The sequence below is a fragment of the Leuresthes tenuis genome, unplaced genomic scaffold, assembly GCF_036924035.1.
Source record: "Leuresthes tenuis unplaced genomic scaffold, fLeuTen1.0.hap1 SCAF_11, whole genome shotgun sequence".
Classification (NCBI taxonomy): Eukaryota; Metazoa; Chordata; class Actinopteri; order Atheriniformes; family Atherinopsidae; genus Leuresthes; species Leuresthes tenuis.
In genome coordinates this window covers 5442601-5454771 of record NW_027325365.1, presented here as the reverse complement: position 1 = coordinate 5454771, position 12171 = coordinate 5442601, and the positions used below count along the sequence as shown (strand labels likewise).

Genomic DNA, 12171 nt, shown 5'->3' with positions numbered 1-12171 from the left:
GGACCAACTTCACTGTTAGCTAGATCAGTCAGTTTTGGCCCTTTTTCAGAGCAGCAGCAAACGATACCATGACAAAGCATACAAAAATGTAAATGAGCATAAAGTTGTAAAATCACTATTTGGGAGCGTGTGGAAGAGAAGCTGTTGAATTTGGCCGCGAGAGCCGTCTCTAGATTTTTAGGCTGTGAAAATGTAGAACGTGTTTGAGTTATATCATAGAGGACATGCTAAGAATGCGATCTATTAACCAGATGTGATAATGCTGCTAGTTAGCAGCAGCGGCTGCGTGCATTGATTGGAGCGGCAGAATATTATATTGAGAGGTGGGACATGGTTTGCATCGGTTTTAGTAGTCGTAGTTTAGATTTTTTTTTCAAGTAAAATGCCAATAACTGCTGTGGCACAAAAATGTTGCCAGCATGCTGTAACTGAGTGGCAAAAATAGTTCATTTTTATAAGCCAGATACAGTATTTTCATGGATCAGTCACTTTATGGCCCATACCACATCCACATAATAAGTAGATAAATATCCCAGTGCACGAGGCCAAATGGGATATTTTTGTTTTATTTGAGGTGCTCAAAAGACTGAAAAACAATATTTTCTCCAGAAATACAGCCCCTGTCGTAATTGTTATTATTATAATCCACAGTTCATATTATGAGCAGTTTCCACAGGACCTTTATCTATGGTGGAAAGTGAAATTCCACTGGTGAAAGAGCATATAAAACATCAGGCCAGAAAAAGTAAACTTATGCATAACACAAGTAGAACTAAGTGGTAAAGTATATGTATTTTTTTGTACTTAACTCCTGGCTGCTCCTGTCACTTAAAGGCTTGTGCATTAGCATTTTTGCGGAAGAAACTATTGAATGAACTGACCACCATGTTGGTCAGCACCAGAGTCATTTTATTCGCACGGTGGGTGATGTTGAATTCCTATCGCTGTGTCTGCTCACTATTGAGCTAGTTTTATGTTTTCACAAGATCCTCAGTGCTGCTTTAGCCCGCCTTGCAGCCCCACCTGTCGTTTTTGCCGCCAGCTCACAGAGAGAGGCAAAGTTTGGCTGGAACAGCTGGTTGCCTTGGCAACACTTTGTGCCACAGCAGCGGATTGGAACAGGAACTGGCCTATCCATGTCAGTCTGCAGGCAGGATCTGGGCCATGCCTTGTGTTAACAGATTATCTGATTTCCATTCAGACGGCTCGGGTATCGGCCCCACTCCTCCGCTCTCTGGAAAAGCGACCCCAGCCAGCCTCTCTCTGAAAGCCCCCAGAGCCCTCCTCTCTTCTCCCATTTCCTGTCTTAATTACGCACTCCTTTGTGCCGTTGTTTTCTTTTTCCTTTCTTCCCTCCTCCTCTCCTGCCTCCCCTTCTTCTTCTCTTGATCCGTCATCCCCTCCCTTCTCCCTGTCTGTCTCTCACTCTCTTTTTTTGTGAGGAGATGAGGACCAAGATTTAGAAGTTTGAAGTCTGTTGTGGGGACCGTCCTTGCACCCCCCCCCCCCCCCCCCCCCCCCCCCCCCCCCCCCCCCTCACACACACACACACAATTCAGCTCCCTTCTCCCTTCTATCGTCTCTTCACCTGAAAGGGAATACTGTGTTTTTGATGCATAAAAGGCTTGGCGCTGTCAACAGGATGAATCCACCAGGGCCCATGGAAAACATACTCAGAACTGCAGCTACAGTTTCTCTGAAAGGGAAGAGAGGAGGGGTAAGAAGAAGGTGGATGGGTGACTGAGGGAGGCAGCTGGAAGGGATTACAGTGCAGTTTCATAGGCAGCACAATTACAAACATACCAAGTGTTAACTTGGCTGTGTAGCACAACACCAATGATGATGCTTTGGCTCTGGAATTGGGACAAGCCTTTTTTTCTGTGTGTTTGTTTCCACGAGTGTGTGTGTGGAGTGTTTGAATGGGTGTCCACAGCTGTGCATAGTTACACACAACTCTTTGGATCCCTCCACAGGTAAATCAAAGGCTCATGGTGACAGAAAACAACCAAAAAAAAAATCCCAAAATGTAAAGGTGTCATGAACACAATGAGCATGTAAACCAAGCAGGCACCTCTCCTATGACAAAAACTGGTTTGTCACCATTCTGTGCAGGATCTGGTTACCAAGCCCAGGGTATTGAGGCGAGACACAGAGAGGGTGACCTTGTCTATGGCGAAATCTGACACAGGTTTTCACATGCTGGGTGGGGGATTTTTTTTCGTCTTCCTCCCTCTCCCTCTTTTTCTCTGTCTTGTTATCTCCTGCAGTAGGTGGCTAATTGCTCTGATGTTGTAGATTACATTTAGCGTGCAGCCCTTATTGTGTGCAGTGCAGTCATACGTAAAAGCAGATATGGCTGAACTGTACTCTAAGTTTTTAAAGAAAAACACCCATTCAATCTTTGTGGAGCGCCAAAGTTTGGGAGATTTAAGCAATTTGAGGAGACTTTGCAAAATTTTGTTTACATTTGATGCTCCGATTCAAGATCCCTGAAGGAATTTCCTTGAGGGCTCAGAATAGATAAAAAAAATTTGCTTTACACTAACTCTTTCATAGACACGTTTCATTGTCTTTTCTCTTTAATTTTTAGGTATTGGGAGGGCTCTGTCCTAGTTTTGCTAATGATAAAGGAACAGAAATTAAGCTACAGTCACAAGTAATTTGTGCAAAATTGTACAAATAATTGAAAGCTGTAGTCATAAAAGGAATAAACCAAACTTGTAGGCAGTAATAATGTAATAATATAGTATTAGAATAAGTGTCATGTGCTGTAGAGACTTTAAGATAAATAAGTGCTGTAAGTAAATGACCAAATTAACTTGTATACCTGTATCACTGGACAGGTATGAACCAGGAGTGGTTTATTCCATCCTTACTATTAAAGAGGCACGGAAACACTCAGTTACAGGGATTCTTATTGTACGTTCTACTTAATATTTCCCATGTAGTATATTTACACTTTATATAAGCACTTCATTCTTTACAATAGCACAACACTGGAGAGATGTGGGGAAAATTTGGGAATTGATCCAGAATTCTGTTCTGTAGTCTGACAGTGACCACAAACGCACAAGCAGAGTCATATCCATCTACATTATCAGTGATAATTCATGGTGTTACTCCCATCGGGTTTTGTTCTCTGTATCATCAAGTCGGTGGGATGAAAAGCAGAGACGGAAGACAATGAAACAGCAGTACAGCCACAGGAAAAATGTGGCAATTTCTTTAAGGTGCTTTGAGCAGCGACTTAGCAGCTGCCGAGCGATTTAAAAAACGGTGGCAAATGTGTTCATGGTATTATTATTGAAACCATGTTGACTTTACTTTTCAATGAACTGAAGACTTCATCACTGATAAAGTGTGTCTCGTCCTGAAAAAGTGTCATGATTGAAATTAGTAATTAGTGTCCTTTTCTCTGTTACTTCACCTTAGGATGTTGTTTCATTTTCTCACCATGCCTCTTGTTTTGTGTCTCTCTGGACTTGCACATTAAAATGCAGAGACACACACTCGCCCAGTCTCAGCTCAGAGTGAGGGTAAACAAGCTAATGTTTAGATTTCACGGAAGTGGAAACTGATCTGGCTGAGTTGGCTCTGTCACTCAGCAACATGCCTGTTTATGTTTATCTCTGGTGAGAATGTGCAAGTGGCAGCATATATGCGCATTTGATTCTCTCTGAGGGTGTGCTTTTTTTAGGGAGTTTGATGGTGCTCTTGCACATGGATCTTGATGTGTTGCATTACTGTGTCAGTGCAGATGGAAGTTGTAGACACATTGTGATGATGCCGCTCTGACTCAGACCTGCACCCCATGATGATGCTGCTGCTGATGGTTGTCTTGGATGTAATCATGATAATGGTATTGATGATGAAGTTGGACTTGATGGCTATGAAAACCAGTTACTAACCGTAACGGTCCCCCGATGCAACCATGACTAACAGACTGGACATTAACTTCAATCTCTAATCTGCACATAACTTTCTGTTAATTTGTAAAAAGCAAAATAAACATTTATGGTTTCAGAAGGCTGGAGAAATGTGACACTGTGACCCTCCGGTTTGGTCGCTTAAGATTGCTTTAAGTGTGAGCCACAGCCTTGTGGCTTCATCAAATTTTTCCTAGTAATAATCCTTGAAGTCCTTCTCTTTCCTTTATGTTTTCCACCATTACATACAGAGGACGACAGGGGCTGTCAGAGAAACACAAAGCACTCAGGATTGCGTGTTAGGAGCCGCCTGAATGGCACCAGGCCTAACGAGAGCCCGGCAGGGCCCCCGAGGTGGGGCTGGCACCTGCAGTCTGCCTCTTGGGGGAAAGGGGGCCTCCGTGTTTGCGTGTAGGGAATGGGCGCGTGGGTGTTTCTGTACATGGCAGAGACTTTGTATATGAGTGTAAATTAGTTTTAACATCCATTAACATGAACTTATTAGGTTTATTTAAGTGTTTAAGCTGCCCGTCACCAATATCCTGTGCAGATGAAGTATTTAAACTCATCAGATGTATGGAAACTCCTGTTGCACGTACTGTACAGTGTCTGGAAAAAATATTCACCCCCTTTTACATTATTCTTTCTTTTTTTTTTCCTTATAACCTGGAATTAAAGAGGATGGTTTGGATGGTGTGTCTATTTCCTCACTGCTGAATCAGCAAAACGTTTCTAATCATGAAACAAACTCTGAAAACTCTGAAAACTTAAGCATGCGTAAGTTTTCCTTATTTTGTGGATACGTCTTCTCGTCTGGGATTTTTTTTCCCATTTCTTAAAACAGAACTGCTGCAGCTGTGTCAAGCTGGATGGGTTTTACTGGTGTACAGCGGTCTTTCATGAGGCTATAACCACTTGAGTGGTGCTTTTGCAGTATGATGAAGATCGTTGTCATTCAGGGTTAACTTTGGCCTCTCTGATAAATGCCCCTCTTGCCTGGTCTGTGAGTTGTGTGCACTTTCCTGGCAGTTATTTTGGCATCATATTGCTGTTGCAAACTCTGAGGCGTTTCGCAGCATGTTTATACTTCATGTGACACTTGGTTTGCATGCAGGTGAATTGAACTGAACTAATTTTGTTACCCCTGAGGGATTCAGCAGCCCCAGATCTGAATTTAGCAAACATGGTGAATTCATGTGCAGTAACTACTTTTTCACTTTTCTATATTTTCAGATAAAAAAATATTCCTTTTTATTTCACTCTACTTAGATGTACATGAATAATGCAGATTCAGTCAAATGATATTAGAAAAAAGCTTCTATCAATTTTGGTGTGGCTGTCGCTCAGGAGGAAGGGCAGTCGCCCACCAATCAGAAGGTCTGTGGTTCGATTCCTCCCGGGAATGAACCCCACATTGCCTTCTGATGCGTCCATCGGTGTATGAATGTGTGTGAATGAGTAGAAAGCATGTAGTTAACGACTAAGTCGTGCTGTATGAGTATGGATAAATGTGACAGTTATACAAGTACAGTCTATTTACCATTTAAGTTGGGTGAAGTGGCCTCTCGCCCCTGCTACTAACTGTCTCTTTAGGCCGTCTTAATGTTAATGATAATTTATTGTCACGGTGACCCATGCATACGCAACTGAGAAGTGAAATCTCTTTTCTTGTGAACTTCTCAGAATTACACAACAGTGATCGGATTTGATTGTTGTTGTTGGTGTGTTCTTGTTAAGTGAAATGCGGAGGCCCTTCTACATTTTTCCATCCTCAGCGCTTACAGTATACAGTAGAAATAAAAGGAACATGCGGTAATGAGAGCAGCAGTAGGCCTAAATGCTGAGTCATAAGTGAGCCAAGTGAATAGTGAGAAAAACTTTAAGGAAAAAAATTGGTCATTGGTTGTTTCTGCTGATTTGTGTCAGGCAACAAATGGAGGAGGGTGCCCACAGGATCAGGGGCAGATTATGGAAACCAGACCTGGAGTTTACACCAAACACAAGCTCCGTAGAATGAAACGGCAAGCTGCGGACAGCTCACAGGAAACGCCTCTTTGTAAAGTAAACATACATGTATTTTATGGCAGCCACTTTACTGCCACGGTTTTTATTTTAGGCTCCAATGAGTCAACATTTCAGCATGGCCTCGGTCTAATTTCCTCCTCTTTTCTTCACCTTTTTTTTTTCTTTTTCGGTGGACAGCCTTTCTACACACTCAGACACATACTTTGCCCACCATCTCCTGTCAACGTAGGACTTCTTTTTTGGTGTGGGTCATTTTTATTTTCATGGAGGTGTGAGGGCCAGCCATTCACTGTTGTTTTGACAGATTATGGGACTTTATTGCGGCCCCCAGGGCAGCTGTAAGGGTGTGAGGCCCACGCCTCCCGAGTCCTCACCCCAGACCCAAAAGGAGCAGCAACACAGCTGGTCCTGCTTCTTTCCCCCTTCCCTCCCCTGAGCTCAGCCACTTCACCTGGTCTCCATATGATTGTGACCCACAAACACACACACACTCCATAAATGGTAAAGGTGTGACATGAATGTCTACAACGACTTTATACTCATGCTCATACTCACACTCATGGCATGCAAATTGTGAAAAATGGATAACTTATGTCTCCTTTGAAGAAATGACAAGAAAGCTTGCCTTAGAGGGTTCAGGCTGTGTTGAAGGAGAAAGTTTCTCATGCCAAACATAGACTTTCAAGCTCATTAGATACAACTTTGTTTTAGTCTTGTATCCTGTATTTCTATTTATGTTTGTACATTTCAGTAAACTGCTGCATCTACTTCCTATTTTCTCACAATAAATGAAGAAACTGAAGACAGGGATGGCTGCATACTTGCCCTTTACTGTACTTTTTTTCTGCCCTATTGGGTTGCTTTCCTGTGTCAAGAAATGTACATTTTTAAAAAGAACATATTACTTACTAAAATGGTTTATGCTTCACTTTAGGAGTACAAATCTTGACTTCCTGCTGGCTGTGCAGCGTATATGAGACAGTAGGGGGTTAACAGCGCCAGAGTTATTTGGTTCTTGGACACGGTGGCCTCGCCTGCCGGATGCAAGTTTGACTCAAGGGCAAAATCCAGAGTGAAAGCCTCTCATGTTTTTGACTGGTTGCCAACTCTGCTCTCTTTGCTGCTCACCGACTCTCACTCCCTGTCACTCTCAACCCGCTCGGCTCTGCTGTCCCCTCCTCTCCCCCCGTAATTTACTCTCTCTTTCTCTCTGCTCTCTTCCTCCTCTGATCCTCTCCCTCATCAAAATCAAGACTGACACAAAGCAAGTCCGGTGTCCCTCTGCAGACAGTGTGGCCTCATCCAAAATTATGTCATCTCTGTAGAGGGATGTGCTTCACAAAGGCTTCAGTAGTGATCATAGATCTAAATTGTGGGATTTAAAGTGTCTGATACACAGAATAAGCTGATGGTGTGTTTTGTACCCTGATGTAAAGCAGAATGCTGAAATGAAGCTCAAAGCCTGCTGGAGAGTGACCAGTTGCATGTGTTACAAAATTAAATGACTACAGTGTAACAGGGATCTGTTATAGTCAGCGAAGGGAAAAACAGTCATTAAAATTAATTAGATTACAGTATTTGAATTGTTGCTGATAACAAATAGTTTGTTTTTCAAGCAACACCATCAACGGTTGGATGACTTTTAAGGAGCTGCCTCCACATGTAGACTGGCTCCAGTCAAAGGGCAATATGCCCTTAAATTGTTTTTGTTGTTTGCCTGTTTTGTGCTCCGATTTTCATTTACTTCACCTCTCTTGCCGATCAGTATGATGTGTATTGCTCTGAGCAACCTGAGTGTGCCCTGCCTACATCCAGCATTTTCATTTACTGCACTCGGTTTATTGTTTCTGAGGTATACAGTTTACTTGTGATTTGTTTCAGTGGTTGTGCTTTGAAATGAAAAATAGAAATACAAATCCAGCCTTGATTGAAGTTATATTGAAGAAGTTTTGATAGTTTTAGAAACCCTGTCTCAGCGTGTGCTCACAAATATTAAGCCGGTGTCACAGAGGTGGCGCTGCATGCGTTAACCCTCTTTTACAACCTCCCTTTTCTTTCCCACTCCATCCAAGAATTTGGTGGAGTAAAAACTAGACAACTTTTTAACAAAGTACCATTTGCCCAATGATACAATATTTGTTATCTGTTTTAGAGTCAGCATTGCAGTGATTATAAGTCAAAGGTGTGTGCAAAACACAGATCTAGTGTCTGTCACTGTAAACAATGCTCATGTACTGTAATGGTTCTGCTGCATTGCAGCAGCCATACGCCCAGCTATGACAGCATTCCCTTGTTATTTTTAAGGTAGCAAGTGAAAGGTAAACCTCTTTGAGAAATGATAGGCATGCTTCATGTCAAGGAGTATGCAAAAATAGCGTATTTCACAGAGATGACGTGACATGCAATCAATGTTAAACACAGAAGGAAACACAAACGTGCATCTGGATTTATGAACTCAGAAAATGTCTCAAAGACCTTAGAAATCAAGCTCCTGGCTGGAGAAGGGGATATTCATCATGGCCTAAACCTGCCATATCCCAGGTTTTAGAGGCTAATTTCACGGGTTATCCAGTAGGGCTGCAAAGAATTATGAAAACAAGCGATACGCGATAACTTGTCGAAGATTGCAATGACGATATGGCTTGTGTTAAATAAACAAATATACGGGCCTAATTACAGGTGTATGAACAAAGGCTGCCTTCCTCTTCTGCGCCTGTGCGTGCTGGTTAGCTGTAAAAGTTGCACAAAATCAGACCTTCCCCTGAGTGCAATGCAGCCCTCATTAACACACATGTGCCTGTGTTTTTTCAAGTAAAAAAGCCTATGTGATATTCATATTATATTTGCAATTTTGATATTGTGCATGTTGATATTGCAGCAAAGATACATTTTCGATTAATGTGCAGCCCTATTTTCCAGCTAAGTAGATGCTCAGAAAGGTCATGATAACATGAAAGTGCACTCTTAAATTTCCAAATTCATCACAGATCTCTCTGACCTTTGTTTGAGCTTTTGGTTCCCATCATGCTCTCTGCATTTTGTTGTTGGCGTGTACTCTGCTTGAATGCGTGGTGGCCCATCTCCGCATCAGTATGACTCACCACGGCTTCTGAGGATTGTGGACTGACAGGTTAGGAAACCACATACAGCAAATGCCTACAGACAGGGAACAAAGTCAACTCATGTCTCCTCAGGCAAGCCACTTATTCAGCCAGACAGCCTGCTATCATGTTTTACACTGGCGGGGGGGGGGGGGCACCAACAAAAAAAGTTTTTCCAAGAAAATAAAAATTTCAGCAGATGTTCAGGGAACAAGTTAGTCATCATATTCAGTATCTTGAGCTTAGTTTTCCATTTCACTTTTCTCCTTATGTGAGGTAAGTGTGAGAAACAAAGCAGGTCGGATGTTGATGTAACCGCACCATATCTAAGCTAAGAATAATGCACCTGAGCTGCGGGGGCGTCCGTTTATAAACAGTTTGTAGACATGGCTCAATGCAGGTCAGATCCAGGCTGGCCAAGAATGTGCTCTGGAACAACGCTCCGAGGAGAAGATTCCCAGCATTCCTCGGTGGTTAAGGAGAGGTGCTGGCCTTCACTGATAGGAAGTCGTCTGTCATTAGGGGGTAATCACTTCTTGAGGAGGATTGCAATTCCTGGAATGATTACTGTTGTTATCGGCAGTGAAACTTGGCGCAGAGAGAGCAGATGATATTTTTTTCTTCTCTGCTGTTTTCGCTCTTTCTGTGTTTCGATCATCTTGACCGATCCTGTGTAGGCAACGTGTTTTTCAAAACTCTCCACATCATCACACGTTCTGCTAATCGGTGTGGCTCACAGTGCGTAAATAGCCTGGATTTATGCTGTATAAATGCTTCACTGTTGACTTAAAGCTAGTTGGTATTTCTGACCTGGGGGCATTTCTAATTAGTAATGGCTCATGTGTAATGATGCCTATCATGTCAGTGGTGCAGCGAAGTGGATGCGATCCGTCATGCAGACTCATGTTAGAACAACAGAAAATTTATTGAACTGCATGTTATCTGTGGTGATTTGCTGTCTCCCACGGCACTTATCTGTGTTTGTTTGTGGGGTTTTGGCCCTGCAGTCTTTTCAAGTGGGTTGTCTGAGTCCTTTGGTCTGGCTGTTTTTGTCCTCAGACCTCTTTTCTTTCCTTCTGTTGCTTTCTGCCATTCGGGCCAAGACTTCAGGTGAAATGATGGCGTTACGAAAAGAGCCCGTCAACGCTTGCCCGACATGCCAAGCCAAGTATTTGTCTTTCGGGGTCCCCCCCAAACCTCCTCCTCTTACTCCACCCCTACCCCCGGATCCTTGAGAGCAGGAAGTATATCTTGTTAAGTGATGGATGGGCCCCCTGCTCTTGCTGAGAGGAAAGAAAAAAAAAGCCTTTCTTTCCCTCCAGGGCAGTCAGATGAGTTTAGCAGTTTCAGAGCTGAGGGTCGGCTCTGCTTTCTGGGAGCGCCTTGGAACCCTTGGAGCCTTGAACCCTTGGAGCGCCTGGAAGGCACTTCTTTAGAATTAATGGCTGATGAAATAGTGAGTTACGTTTTTCATCAGAAAAAAGAACCATAATTAAAAGGATTAATCTTTGGGCCGTTTACTGGAATTTAGATCTGTTTACACACATGTGACTGAACGTGCATGTGTTTGTCAGCGTGCATGGGAGTGGCTTTCTGTGTGAGTTATTTTGCTGGGGGTCAGCAGGTTTGTGTTGGCATGCAGCCGCCAGATACTTCCAGGGAGAGCAACTCAGGAAGTGTCCCTGGCACGTCCTCTGCATAATGCAACACGCTCCACTGCTACTGGCTCAACCTGCTGTGACAAACAGACACAGGCTGAAGTCTTCACTGCACCCATCACTCAACCGGCACAACGTGTTGTACAGACTATATCCATTCACTTGAAGGAGGATCCATTGCAACAGGCTATATCAAGTCTGGATCCCTTATGATTTTAATTTAAAACTGTAGTTCTCTAACTTTCTGTTCCATCCATCTCCCGGCAGGTCTCGCAAACTTTCACCCGTTTCCTGCTTTGAATAACGTTGACGTTATTCCGTTCCATCCATTTAATGACAATAGTGTGTCACTCACAGCCATCCACCCTTTCATAATACAGGGACCTGCGATAACAAGCAGATTTCCTCTCATGACCAGTCACTCCTTTGACAACCATGGCTCTGTTGTGGTTACCTAAGAGGAGCCTAAGACTAATGTTTGTCCTCAGTCCCTGTCCTGTCATGTTCTAGAGATATGCATAGGAAACATAGTAGATACAATGCTGTCTCAGTAGACTGGAATTAGCTGTTCAGAAATACCATAAAACATAACTCTTGGTGGTTATGGAACAGCATTTTATTGAAACATCTGCATACATATTTGGAACTACAGTATATGACGCAAAAAGATTCTCCAACACAGCCTGAACCATCTGAGACAAGCTTTCTGTCATTTCTTTAAGGAGTCTTCAGGAATAGTTCTCCAGGCTTCTTGAAGGACATCCCAAAGCTCTTCTTTGGATGTTGGCTGCCTTTTGTTCAGTTCTCTATTCTAAATATAGCTTCAAATGCATCCTCTGCGGGTCCTGTGTCAAGATTTTGCAGGACTTTTTTCAGTTTCCGGAAATTTTTTGAAGGACTCACTGAAAACCATGCCGAGATCTTTGGAAATCACCTTGTTGGAGCAAAGACTTTTATTCATGTCCATCAAACTGTGCTATCTTTGGTATTTTTCATAGATACAACTAAAGAAATGGGAACAAATTGCATTTCTTTGTGATAATAACAAAGTGGCTTAAAAAACGTGTTTTTTTCTGAAAAACGTCAGATACAAGGATGAGAATAAAAATGAGTGGAAAAGCAGCCAGCATCCATAGAAGAGCTATGAAATACCTTTAAAATGCCTGGACAGCAACTATTGACACTTTAAAAGATTAGAAGAAGCTGCTTGGAATCACAGTATACAGAAATGAGCAATGACTAAAAACTAATGTGTAGAATTTATTTTCCAATGGAAATCATCAGTTTTTTTCCAGGGTTTTCAGTAGTTATTTTGGAAAATGAAAAAAAAAAAATATATAAAATGTTGTTGCATTGTCTCTGAACCCAAGCTTCTCCAAACAAATAAAATGACATAATATGCTTATTGATAGTTTTTAGGTTAATGAAAGAATAAAAGATCCTGTCAGGCTCATACCAGAC

The 12171-nt window shown here is 42.4% G+C and overlaps 1 protein-coding gene across 1 annotated transcript in view; it reads left to right on the top strand.

Moving 5' to 3' along the window:
* The window catches only part of afg2a (AFG2 AAA ATPase homolog A), a 114846-nt gene that overhangs the window by 79902 nt on the left and 22773 nt on the right, over nucleotides 1-12171 (top strand). The window lies entirely within an intron of this gene.